The sequence below is a fragment of the Pinus tabuliformis genome, chromosome 6 (assembly GCF_031772625.1).
Source record: "Pinus tabuliformis cultivar Carrire ecotype Pingquan chromosome 6, CPIR1, whole genome shotgun sequence".
NCBI lineage: Eukaryota > Viridiplantae > Streptophyta > Pinopsida > Pinales > Pinaceae > Pinus > Pinus tabuliformis.
Window position 1 is genome coordinate 2,003,753,144 of NC_142292.1, and position 12,042 is coordinate 2,003,765,185.

Genomic DNA, 12,042 nt, shown 5'->3' on the forward strand with positions numbered 1-12,042 from the left:
GGTGGATCCAGCCAAAATTCAAGTCCTAGTTAACTTAATGCCACCAACAACACAAAAGGAGGTTAGAAGTTTCTTGGGCTATGCGGGCTATTACAGACGATTCATAGAAAACTTTAGCAAAATAGCTCAACCCCTGTTTAAATTATTAGCAAAAGATGTTGAATTCCAATGGACGAATAGCTGTCAGAATGCTTTTCAAATTTTAAAAGATAAGCTGTCAGTGGCACCCATACTTCGAGGGCCAAATTGGTCTTTGCCATTTCATATTTCCACTGACGCATCAGATACTGCAATAGGTGCCTCTTTGGGACAGAAAGAAAATTTGTTCAACTATGCAATATACTTTATCAGTAAGAATTTGACACCTGCAGAAACAAACTATACAGTCACCGAAAAGGAAATGTTAGCTGTCATACATGCAGTAAACAAATTCAGGCATTACATAACAGGATATCAAGTTTTTATTCACATAGATCATTCAGAAATAAAATACTTGATGAACAAACCCATCACTAATGGACGAATTACAAGATGGCTCCTGTTATTGCAAGAATTTAACATTACAATCAAAGACCGGCCAGGCAAAGAAAACCAGTTGGCTGACTTTCTGTCCCGCATCCAATCACCAGAAGACCCAAATCCAGCGATAGACAACTTCCCTGATGAACATCTGTTTGCCATAACAGTTAAAACACCTTGGTTTGCAGATATTGCTAATTATTTGTCATCTGGAAAATTTCCAACTCAATTCACTAGCAAGCAAAGAAAGAAAATTGTTAGAGAAAGTTCTAGGTATAGCTGGGTGAATGGTGATTTGTTTTATACTGGTTCAGATCTAATGATTAGAAAGTGTGTGCGTGAAGATGAAATACTAGATATTCTCAGGGCATGTCATGACGAACCATGTGGTGGTCATTTTGCAGACAAACAAACAGCATATAAAGTGCTGCAACTGGGCTATTACTGGCCATCTGTCTTCAAGGATTCTAAGGCATATGTCAAGCAATGTGACAGTTGCCAAAGAATAGGGAGACCCATCATGTCAGATGAAATGCCGCTCAAACCGCAGGTCCTCATTGAGCCATTTGAGCAGTGGGCACTTGATTTTGTTGGACCCATTAATCCACCATCAAATGGAAAAAGGTACATCCTAGTGTGCACGGACTATGTAACCAAATGGGTGGAAGCCAAAGCAGTGAGCAGAGCGACAGAGGACATAGTGGTTACCTTCCTCTTTGAAGAAATTTTTGTAAGATATGGAGTACCAAGACAAATAGTGACAGATCAAGGAACGCAGTTTACATCAAAGTTAGTGCGGGATCTGACAGAGAAATATAAGATAAAACATAGGAAGTCTACTCCATATCACCCTCAAGCAAATGGTCAGGTAGAATCCACAAACAAGGTCTTAGAAAATATCATGACTAAGACGGTGCAGCTGAACAGGAAAGATTGGTCTGAGAAGTTAAAGGATGCATTATGGGCTTATAGAATCACATGGAAAAACACAACTGGTTTTAGTCCATACCAGTTGGTCTATGGGAAAGAAGCCTTATTGCCTATTGAATTTCAGATACAAACCTACAGACTAGCAGCAGAATTGGGCATGGACCTGACTGAAGCACAACAACAGAGGATCATGGAACTTAACCAATTGGATGAACATCATCAACAAGCAATTGAACAGACAGCATTAGTACAGTAACAGAGAATGAAATGGAATGATAGATACATTAAAACAAAGACATTTCAGAAGGGAGACTGGGCCTTATTATTTGACTCCAAGTTCAAGGATTTCAAAGCAAAGTTTACAACACACTGGCTAGGGCCATATGAAATTGAGGAAATCTTTGACAATGGAGCAGTAAAGATAAAGACCATTGACCAGGACCCCACCTCATTTGTTGTAAATGGTCATAGGCTAAAAGTTTATCATCAGCCTATTAGTAAAGAGACATTCATGAAACAACTGGTAGAAGAAACAGGACTGGAAATTATGGCTCTGCCATCTTCCAGTTCGACAAAAGAATAAAAAATTGTTAAAAAAATAAAAATATAAAAAAAAAACATAAAAAAAAAGGGAAAAGATATATGAAAAAAAAAAAAAAACAAAACATAAAAAATAATTTGTTTGCTGGTGAAAACCAGGCAACTGGCACCAAGCAAACACGAATTCATAGGGGAAAACCAGGGAAACCTGGACTCTATGAATTCTATATTCTTGTTTTACTATTCTCACATAATTTCAATGCAGGACCTTTCCACAATTGACTTGAGGACAAGTCAAACTTTCAGCAAGGGAGAGTCTTGTAGCAAGCTTTTAGCTGCCACAGCTAAGGGATTGTGTTGTCCACTTTGGACTTGAAGTAAATATGTTGCAACAGAACCTGAAGGGACCTGAGTTGAAACATCATTACAGAAGGGACCTGAAGCAAACATTAGTTGCAGCAGATCAAATCATTCCAGAAGCATTGCAGAGGGACCTGAGATGAAATAGTATTGCAGAGGGACCTGAAGCAAACTTGTTGCAGCAGAACCAGATCAAAGCCGACACAGTATACCAGAAGCAGTACAGAGGGACCTGAAAGGAAAACATTATTAAAAGGGACTTGGACAATTCAAGAAATGGAGCATAGTGAACAAGGAGCAGTAATAAAAGTCTACTTTTCATCTATCCACAGCATTCAACATTCCACCTGTACAAACAACATTCAACATTCCACCAGTACAAATAGCATTCAAGGGAGTATATTCATAGCCATTTTGTGCTTGAAATTCAAATTTTTTTTAGAAACTTTTAGTTTTGATCTAATTGAAGTTAGTATCTGCAAATATTCATTAATATTCATTCCCAATATATACCCCAAATTCCCTATACATATTCCATTTCATTCACATACATTTCCTATACATCTTTTTATAACCCTAGGTATTTTCCTTAAACGCAAAAAGATCAAGCTAGGACAACTCTTTTCACCTGCACATACACTCAAAGCATTAGAATGATTATAATTTTAAACATGACCCCAATGGTCATTTTAAAATTATAAAACTATGTTATAAAAAGTATGCGCTATATAAGTGAAAGACATTGAACATATATATCATAAGTTATATGAGCGCTAAAGTTATTTTTCAAATGCGCATAAGTTAATGGTATAAGGTATATATGTTACGCATATATCAAATACATTAAGGTATAAGATAATGCGTATATAACATGGAGGTATAAGGAATATATATAAACCAAATGCGCATATCCAAAAGCATATAACATAGTGATGAAGGGCCGCGGGTTATGATAATGAAGTTCATGGGTTACAAAGGAATGATATAAGGAGAAGGCCGTAAAGCATTAGAGTATGATAGCGGAGACACATGATACTCAAACAAACATTATGGCATATAAACGTAAACCTATGATATTTAAAGTGCAAAGATTAAAAGTTTGGGTGCATATCATATGGAGCATAAGGTATATTTGGCACATTTTTGCACCAGCCATATGATAATAATCAAACAGCAGTGCTGCGGCCAAGTAATGAAATGCTATATGCAAATGTCGTTGTAATGAAGGCACACGATGGTGGCCATAATCAACGCCGGTCGCAGCAATGAACAAAACAAACCCCACGCAGGCCAATACACAGGTACGGTTTGACACGGTGTCAAGGTAGTTTATGGTTATTGGATGATGGAGCGGCGGAAGATATGCGTATGAAACAACAATACGGCCATCCTCATGACTCAGTCGGGCGACTGAGTCAATGAGGACGGCCATGTAACCACGCATAACAACACCAATGAATGAAACGCAGGGTACAGTGAAGAAACGGTCATAAACCAACCTCCCCTGCGCTGTTCAAACAACAAATCCTCATTGCCATAGCTCAGAAAATTGTGTTTGGGCCGCAGCATAGTAAAAGGGAGAAAGGAGTGTATTGAGGTGATTTTAAAGAAGAAATCTGAGTCAAATGCGCAGAGAAAGCCGAGTTTTGCAAGCAAGTAAGGTAAGACTGGAGTTTATTTCGCTCGGCGACTGTAGATATGTATGAGTCCTCGCCATTAACTCACAGATTTTGTTGCTTTGCCACCAGTTTGACTGACCGAAGACAGAGGGATTTGAAGTGCTTGTTTGCATCCCACGCGGCCAGTGACAGTCAGGTAACACTAAAACCGGGATAACTCCAAGTTTGCAGCACGTATGGATAGACTAAACAGATTTTTATGCGTAAATTATGGTGTAGAACAGCGGTCAACAATCCAGCATTTAAAGTTTACATATTGCATGCATAACACGATAGAGGATTTTGAGTTAAATATGGAATCTAATGCATCAAACGCGGAGAGTTAGTTTGAATTCCGAAGTGCTGAGGACTGTCTATATATGAGCGCTGATTGATTAAACCATAGTTGCATTTAACCTTCCCTTTTGCTGCGCGCTAGTCTCTGTCACATGCATGCTAATATGTGGTTGACCAGAACAGAGGAACGCATTAAATCACAGAGTGTTTGTCATATGTGTTGTTAAACGCATTAAATCAGATTGTTGAGCATTGTTGTATGTGTTATGGGCTGCCAAACCGAGAAATGCATTAGTATATGCCGAGAGAGTTGGATTGTCAAATGTAAAACAGAGGAATGCTGTAGATTGCGCATATTCAAAACAAGTGACATGCATTTATGCCTTCACTGCGCGCCTATGTATTAAGATTTTAATATATTTGTGCCATTTACAGAGGATTGAAATGCGTAGGATTGCCTGCATACATGCTATGTTGACTGTAAAATTTAGTTGAGTGCCAAAATTTGCATTGTTTTGTGCCTTGAGGCCGAGAGTTTTTGTAGTCTGCGTTTTTTTTTAAAAAGTTTCGACATTGTTTATGAGCAGTAAACATAATGAGGCCGTGCGCATGTAAGCTTATAACTCTGTCAATTAAATTCATGTGCATTACACAGTCAATCTTCTTGAGAATTTGTTGAAAGGCCGAGAGCAATTTGCTACATTATACAGTCATTTTTTTTGAGTATTTGTTGAAAGGCCGAGAGCAATTTGCTGCATTACACAGTCATTTTTAACATATATATCAAAATGGGATTAGGCCGAGAGTGTTTTGAGGATCTGTTGTGAGGCTGAGAGCCAATTTTTTAAAAAAGTTTTTGTTTAAATACACAGTAACTCATGTTATTTTAAGCTGAGAAAACATGGTTATTACTGCATGTGTATTTAATTTTCAAAAACAAACAGAGAGCAGTGTATTGATAGAAGATATTCAGGTGTTGTTTGCCTTAAACAGGGAATTGAAACAGTGCTTGTGCAGAGGAAAGACAACAGAGGTTAAAGAAGACAGAGTCAAACAGATTAAAGTTGAGTCAGAGGGGGAAGGTAAGCCTCGTTGCTTCTAGAATTTCATTTAAAAACAACAGTCATAATTTTTGTTAAAATGAAGTTAGTAACAGCAGAGGATTATATTGATTGGTTCACAGAAATCATGACAAACCGGGTAGAACCAAGATTTCAAATAGAAAGCTGGGGAAAAGAAACTGTAGAAAAACTGTATCAGTCAGGGATGATAGGATTTCTACAGAAGTTTAATGGCCATTCTGAGCAGATAACCAAAGATTTCATCAATAATTTCAGCCAAGACCAAACTCAAGTAGGAGAAATCATTGTCCCAGTAACTCAAGAGTACTTGTCCAAAGCCTTAGAGTTGCCGATGATAGGGGAGAAGTATCATAAAGGTTTACATTTCAAGGAGAAAGCGTGGACTTTCTTCCTTGAAAAGAACCGAAAGGGGACATTTGATAGGACTAAAGGGATACCCAGGGAGTGGTTTAATGAACCATGGGGGGAACTGGTCTTGGTTATTCAAAAATTCTTGACTTGTGATCGTGGATACAACATTGCTCATTTATATCATGTTAGATTACTACAGCATATCAAAGGGGATGATAGGATTAACTTACCATATTTCCTATACAAAAGTCTTGTGAAAATGATTGAAACAGTGAAACAAGAGCATAGGCCAAGGGCAACACAGATATATCATCAGGGGTTAATCAAAATCTTAGTGGAACACCATGTGAAATCAAAGGGCGTAGAATGGAAAGAATTCATGCATAAAAATAATTTTACTGAACAACTTATTGATATACAGGACAAAGTAGAACAGGAAAACAGGAGCATGATGAATTCTCCTTTATATCCAAGAACAAGAGCTAGAAATATGGCCATGCATGAGACTGAAACATCTGTCATGTCTGTTCCTAGGAATAGGAATTCTATTGATTTTGAAAAAGAAGTAGAAGCATATTCTCCTAGAAAACCAGAAGAACAGGATATGGCACAAGAACCCCTTGAAAGGGATTCCACATATGATAATGATGCAGGAGAATCATTAATGAAAACCACCCAGGACTTTGAAAAGGAAATTAATTTGGCCAAAATCCAAGACTTAACTGATCAGATAGAAATAAGCAAAATTGTGGAAAAGCAATTAAAAACAGAGAATAAGGCACAGAAAAAGGACAATGCAAAGCTAATGAAAACAAATGAAAAGTTACAAGAAGAAATAAGCAGGTTGAAAAGGAGAAATGAATTGCTTTCCAAACAGGCATTCAAATGGTTAAAGGACAAAAATATGTGGCAAGCTAAATATGAAAAACAAAAGGTTAAAGCAGCAATGTTGAAGGTAAAGCAGGAATCAGAATTTGATTGTTTGAACAGGGAAACAGCAACAGGTACAACATCCACTTCAGAGGGCAGAAGGTCCAAGAGAAGCAAGCAAGCATGGGGACATGCTTGATCATAAGCATGGGAGAGATGTTGGGCCTCAGTTTTGATCTTATTTTGCTTTGAGAAACTTACCTAACCATCTATTTATCTCTCATTTTCACTCCATCCATTCCATTTTAATGAATATTTGATGTCTAATCAGGTATTTAGCTTTAATTTGTCAATTTCTAAAGTTTTTATAAAAGTTTGATTTTAAGTGCAATTTTGGCAATTTCAGAAATTTCCGTAATCACTTCATGGTTGATATGGATGCAGGCCACTTCACCACGAATGGGATACATGAATGAAAATCTTGGGAACTAGGACCAAGCCACCTATGCTTGGTTCCAACAGAACGAGCTTTATTATGTCTATTTGGAGCTAGTCAATCATGACTAGTCATCCAGAAATCCCATCTAAATAGGGCAGTTTTGAGATTCCATGATATTAGTCATATTTCTTGGGATGAGGGGAGTGGATTCGACTTGGATAGGTGGCTTAGAGTAGATAATATTTTTAGAGTAAATTTAGATCAGTTGGTTTCATGAAACTCCTTATTTAAGAGCCACAACTTTGATGGCTCAACACATTGACTTATGATACTTTTATGCTGTAATATTTTTGGTTTGAGGACTTAATTTGAAGACTTGTGCTACTCTCATTTTTGCTGCTCAATACATGGATGTGTGACTGATATAAAGCTTCTGATATCATCTTCAAAAATGTGCAAGGCAAGGGTGGAGGGCCCCCACTCCAAGCTAAGTACACTTCCAAGTTAAACTAGTTTTATTTCATTGCAATTCTGGTTGATGGTAGCTTTAGTTTTTCAAAGTCTTATTTCAGATTGCCTTATGGTTATTCATAGTGATTGATTTCATTTGTTAATGGTTTATTCATCATCTAATTGAGTTGGAAAACAAGTGTTCAAGTTGGGCATTCCCTCTATGAAATGGTGAATCAGAACTAGTCTCTTTTGTTTACATGCAAATAGTTTGTTTCCATTTAGATTTATATCTTGAGATGAATGAATTATGATGGAAAACTTTAAGTGTCTCTTAAGTTAAGAGCCTCTTTCATGTATAATTTATGCATCTTGAGTTTTTGGTTACAATCTCTAATTCATTAAGTAATAACTGAGGTGGAAGTGGACTTCTTGAGTTCAAGAACCCTTTCAATGTTTTCTCTTTTGAGCTGATTGAATTAGAGTTATCAGATATATTCTCTTTAGCTTTTAATCATTTATCTTTCAAGATTTGGTTATATTAGATCTTCACAAATAGTGAATTTTCCTCAAAGAATAAACAACCCGGATTGATAGTAAATAATTGTGTTAGTTTAGGAACATAAATTAGCTCAACACCACCACACCCTTTAAGGTACAAGTTAACTTTGACATTCCCATATTTGAGGTTCAAATAGATGCAAACACTTTAGATAAATGGTTAAATCTTCTAGAAGGATATTTTTTCATTCATGATTTTTCTAGTTGGGAAGAGATCACTTTTACACTTCTCAAAGCAGCCCCCCACGTCTAGGACTGGTGGGAAACCCACCGTGAGTAAAAGGATGAAAGTATGAACTCATTGTTTTCAGCCGTACCCACTTGGAACTTGTTCCAGGATGTCATCAAAGAGCAGTACTACCCTGTCAGGAGCTATGAGGATAAATAAATAAAGTGGACAATGTTGCGACAAGGAAGGGAAAAAGATGTGCCGGAGTTTACCAATGTTTTTGATACCCTTCACATGAAGTTGGGTATCAAGGATTCTAAGAAGCATTTGGTTCTCAAGTACCATGGTTTCCTGTGCAGGTACATCTAGGATGAGATGGAATTCCTGGACATCTCCTTGCTCGGCGCAACATACTGATATGCCGTCAAGATCAAGCAAAAGTTTAAACAGAAGAAGCGAGACTTTGGATTTGCAAATCCAAAGCAAGGGAAAGGTGCCCCCAAACCACAAAACAAAGGACAAAGCCAAGGTAGGGTGACCCATGATAACCCACTAAAGCCACAAGCAAAGAACAACGCCGCAAAGTCAAAGAAGGACACGAGAAGGTGGTATGAGTTCCATAAGAGCTCCACTGACAACACAAGTGAGTGTTGGGCCAAGCAGTCATTGGTGGCCAACCTAAAGGCTTCAAAATCAAATGGATGTTCGGACCCTGAGTTAGAACCTGACAAGGGAAATTAAAAAGGGAGGAAGATTATCGATGCGGAGCCCAATGCCACCATTTCCACCATGAAGATCCAAAAGGAGGAACCTGAAGATCCATAGGAGGAGGAATGCCTCTTCCACTCCTAGATGTGGGTAAAGGGTTCCCCACTACAATTCATTGTCGACAGCGGGAGCCAAAAGAACCTCATTTCGATAGAGGTCATGAAGCAGCTGGGCTTACCGACCACAACACATTCACAACCGTACACCATCAGGTGGCTTCACTAAGGACAAGATCTTCGCATGAGCTACAGTGCTACCTTCCATACAACATCAAGCCCTTCACGGATGATGTATTATGTGAGGTTGGCCCCCTTGATGTTTGTGATGTATTATTAAGCCAACCATACTTATGCAAGGACATGTTGTGTATGAGTCAAGGCCTCGTGCTGTTATTATTACTTTGGGAAATAAGTTGTACAAGATACCATAGACAACACCGCCTACCACCATCTCTTTAGTTACTGCAAAACAATGCAGTAAGCTCATTTCCAAAACAGGGAAATTTGTTTTCCTAATGATATGCCCTCAGGGAAAGAAGAAGACAGTGGCCACGACCTCCATATAGGACCCCTCCACACGACAAAAATAGATGGAAAAGGTCGTGGAGGAGTACGAGGACATCTTCACCTCCCTCGCAGGGATGCCTCTGCACTCTCAGGTCAAGCATTCCATCGATCTTACCCTAGGTGCGTCGCTGCCGAATGGACCAATCTATTGATGCTCCATTACAGAGAATGATGAAATCAAGAGGCAGATTCAGGAGCTGCTGCAGAAAGGTCACATTCGTCTGAGTTCATTGCCCTGTGGGAGCTCGATCATGTTGGTACAGAATAAGGATGGGACTTGGAGACTCTGTATTGACTATCAGGCATTGAACAAGATCACTGTCCAGAATAGGTACCCGATCCCATAGATTGATGACCTTCTGGACCAAATGAAGGGGGCAAAATATTTCAGCAACATCGACTTGAAATCAGGATATAACCAAGTAACAATCGAACCCTCCAATGTGTGGAAGACTGCCTTCAAAGCCAAGGAGGGCCTTTTAAAATGGTTGGTTATGCCTTTCAGGTTGACGAATGCTCCTGCAACCTTCATGAGGCTGATGGATGACATCTTGCGTCCATTCACCAACTCATTTGTACTGGTATACTTGAATGACATCCTAATCTTTAGCCAGAGTTGGGAAGAGCACCTACACCACATCCGACAGGTTCTCCAAACACTGCGAGAACACAAGCTATGTGCCAATTTAGAGAAATGCACTTTTTGCATGACCCAGGTTTAGTATCTAGGATACATTATTGATGAGCGGGGGGTGAATGTGGATTTAGCCAAGATCTAAGTCATTCGGGATTGGCCAACTCTAGCCACTCTGACAGAGCTCCACAACTTTCTGGGTCTTTCCAATTTATACCGTAGGTTCGTGTTGGGATTCTCTCATATCAATTGGCCCTTGAGTCAAGTCACCAAGGGAGGAGCGAAAGAAAAATTCTTTTGGTCTGAATCTCAACAGAGGGCATTCACAGAGTTCAAACATCGCCTCTGCTTTGCCCCAATGCTCACATTACCAGACTTGCAACAACCATTTGAGATTGAGACAAATGCCTTTGACTATGCTATTGGGGAAGTTCTTATTCAATAGGGGCATCCACTAGCATATCACAGTGAGATACTTTCAGACACAATCCTGAAGTATACCACTTATGACAAAGAGGTTTATTCCATTGTGCAGACCTGCCGACAATGGAAGCATTACATTTTGTTGAAGGAAACGGTCATCCACATAGACCACCAGCCCCTGTAATTCATACTGAAGCAAGGGAAGTTGCAGAATGATCACCATCAAAAGTGGTCCACATACCTGCAATAGTTCCATTTGAATATCAAGTATAAGAAGGGAAAACTAATAATGTTGCAGATTTCCTCAGTCGACCACCGATATTAACCACCGTGCTCAACTCTTATGGGCATGAGACTTCTGATTCGCCACTTCTCTACAAAAGCGACCCAGAATTCGGCCACACATACCAAATGCTCTTGGAGGGTCAATAAGTTCCATATTTTCACCTCTAGGATGCCCTATTATGCCACCTAGGACACCTTTGTGTTCCTTCAAGCAAGCGTGCCAAGATGATTTGGGAAGCACACTATAGTCGAGCTGCTGGGTATTTCGGGATTGAAAAAATAGTGGCAGTACTGTAGAAGTATTTATATTGGCTGAATCTTTGACAGGATGTCGGGAAGTACATTAGATCCTGCATTGCCTGCGCCATTTCCAAACTGACCATCAAGAAGCAAGGCCTCTATACTCTGCTACCTACCCCTAGTCGACCTTGGGAATCCATCTCCATGGATTACATGTCAGGCCTTCCTTCTACTAAGCATGGAAACAACTGTGTTTTTTTGGTTGTCGACAGATTCTCGAAGATGGCCTTTATGGCTGCCTGCAAGAAGAATATCATAGTGGAATCCACTGCTAAAATCTTCTCTGAACAAGTGTGGGTACACTTTGGGATCCCATAGTATATCATCTTAGATCAGGACAGCATGTTCCTCAGTAAATTTTGGTCCAAATTTTGTCGATGCTAGACACCAAGCTCACTAACTCCATAGCTTTCCATCCCCAGACTGATGGCCAGACAAAGGTCATCAACAGGATGATCATACACATTTTGCACATGTAAAACTCAAAGCATCCACGCAAATGGGATGAGAGCCTCCCCTATTGTTGGGCCGTTAATATGTCATTATTATTATCAATTTTTAACACCTGTTTCATCCATTTCTACTCTTCTTTATCATGTCATTTGTCATGGTTTATCATATAATTCCATCTTATAATGATTTATGCTCTTATGGAAAAATATTATTTATTCTCCTTTATTTTTAATAAATCGATGATTAGGCATGATTTTATCAATGATGGTTTATTAATAAATTGGTTGTAACATTACTCATCGTTTTTAGCCTCAAAGATATTTTCCAGATTGAAGATTTGATCATTAAATGTGCCAACTGAGAAATTCGCTGGAATAAGAAGTGACG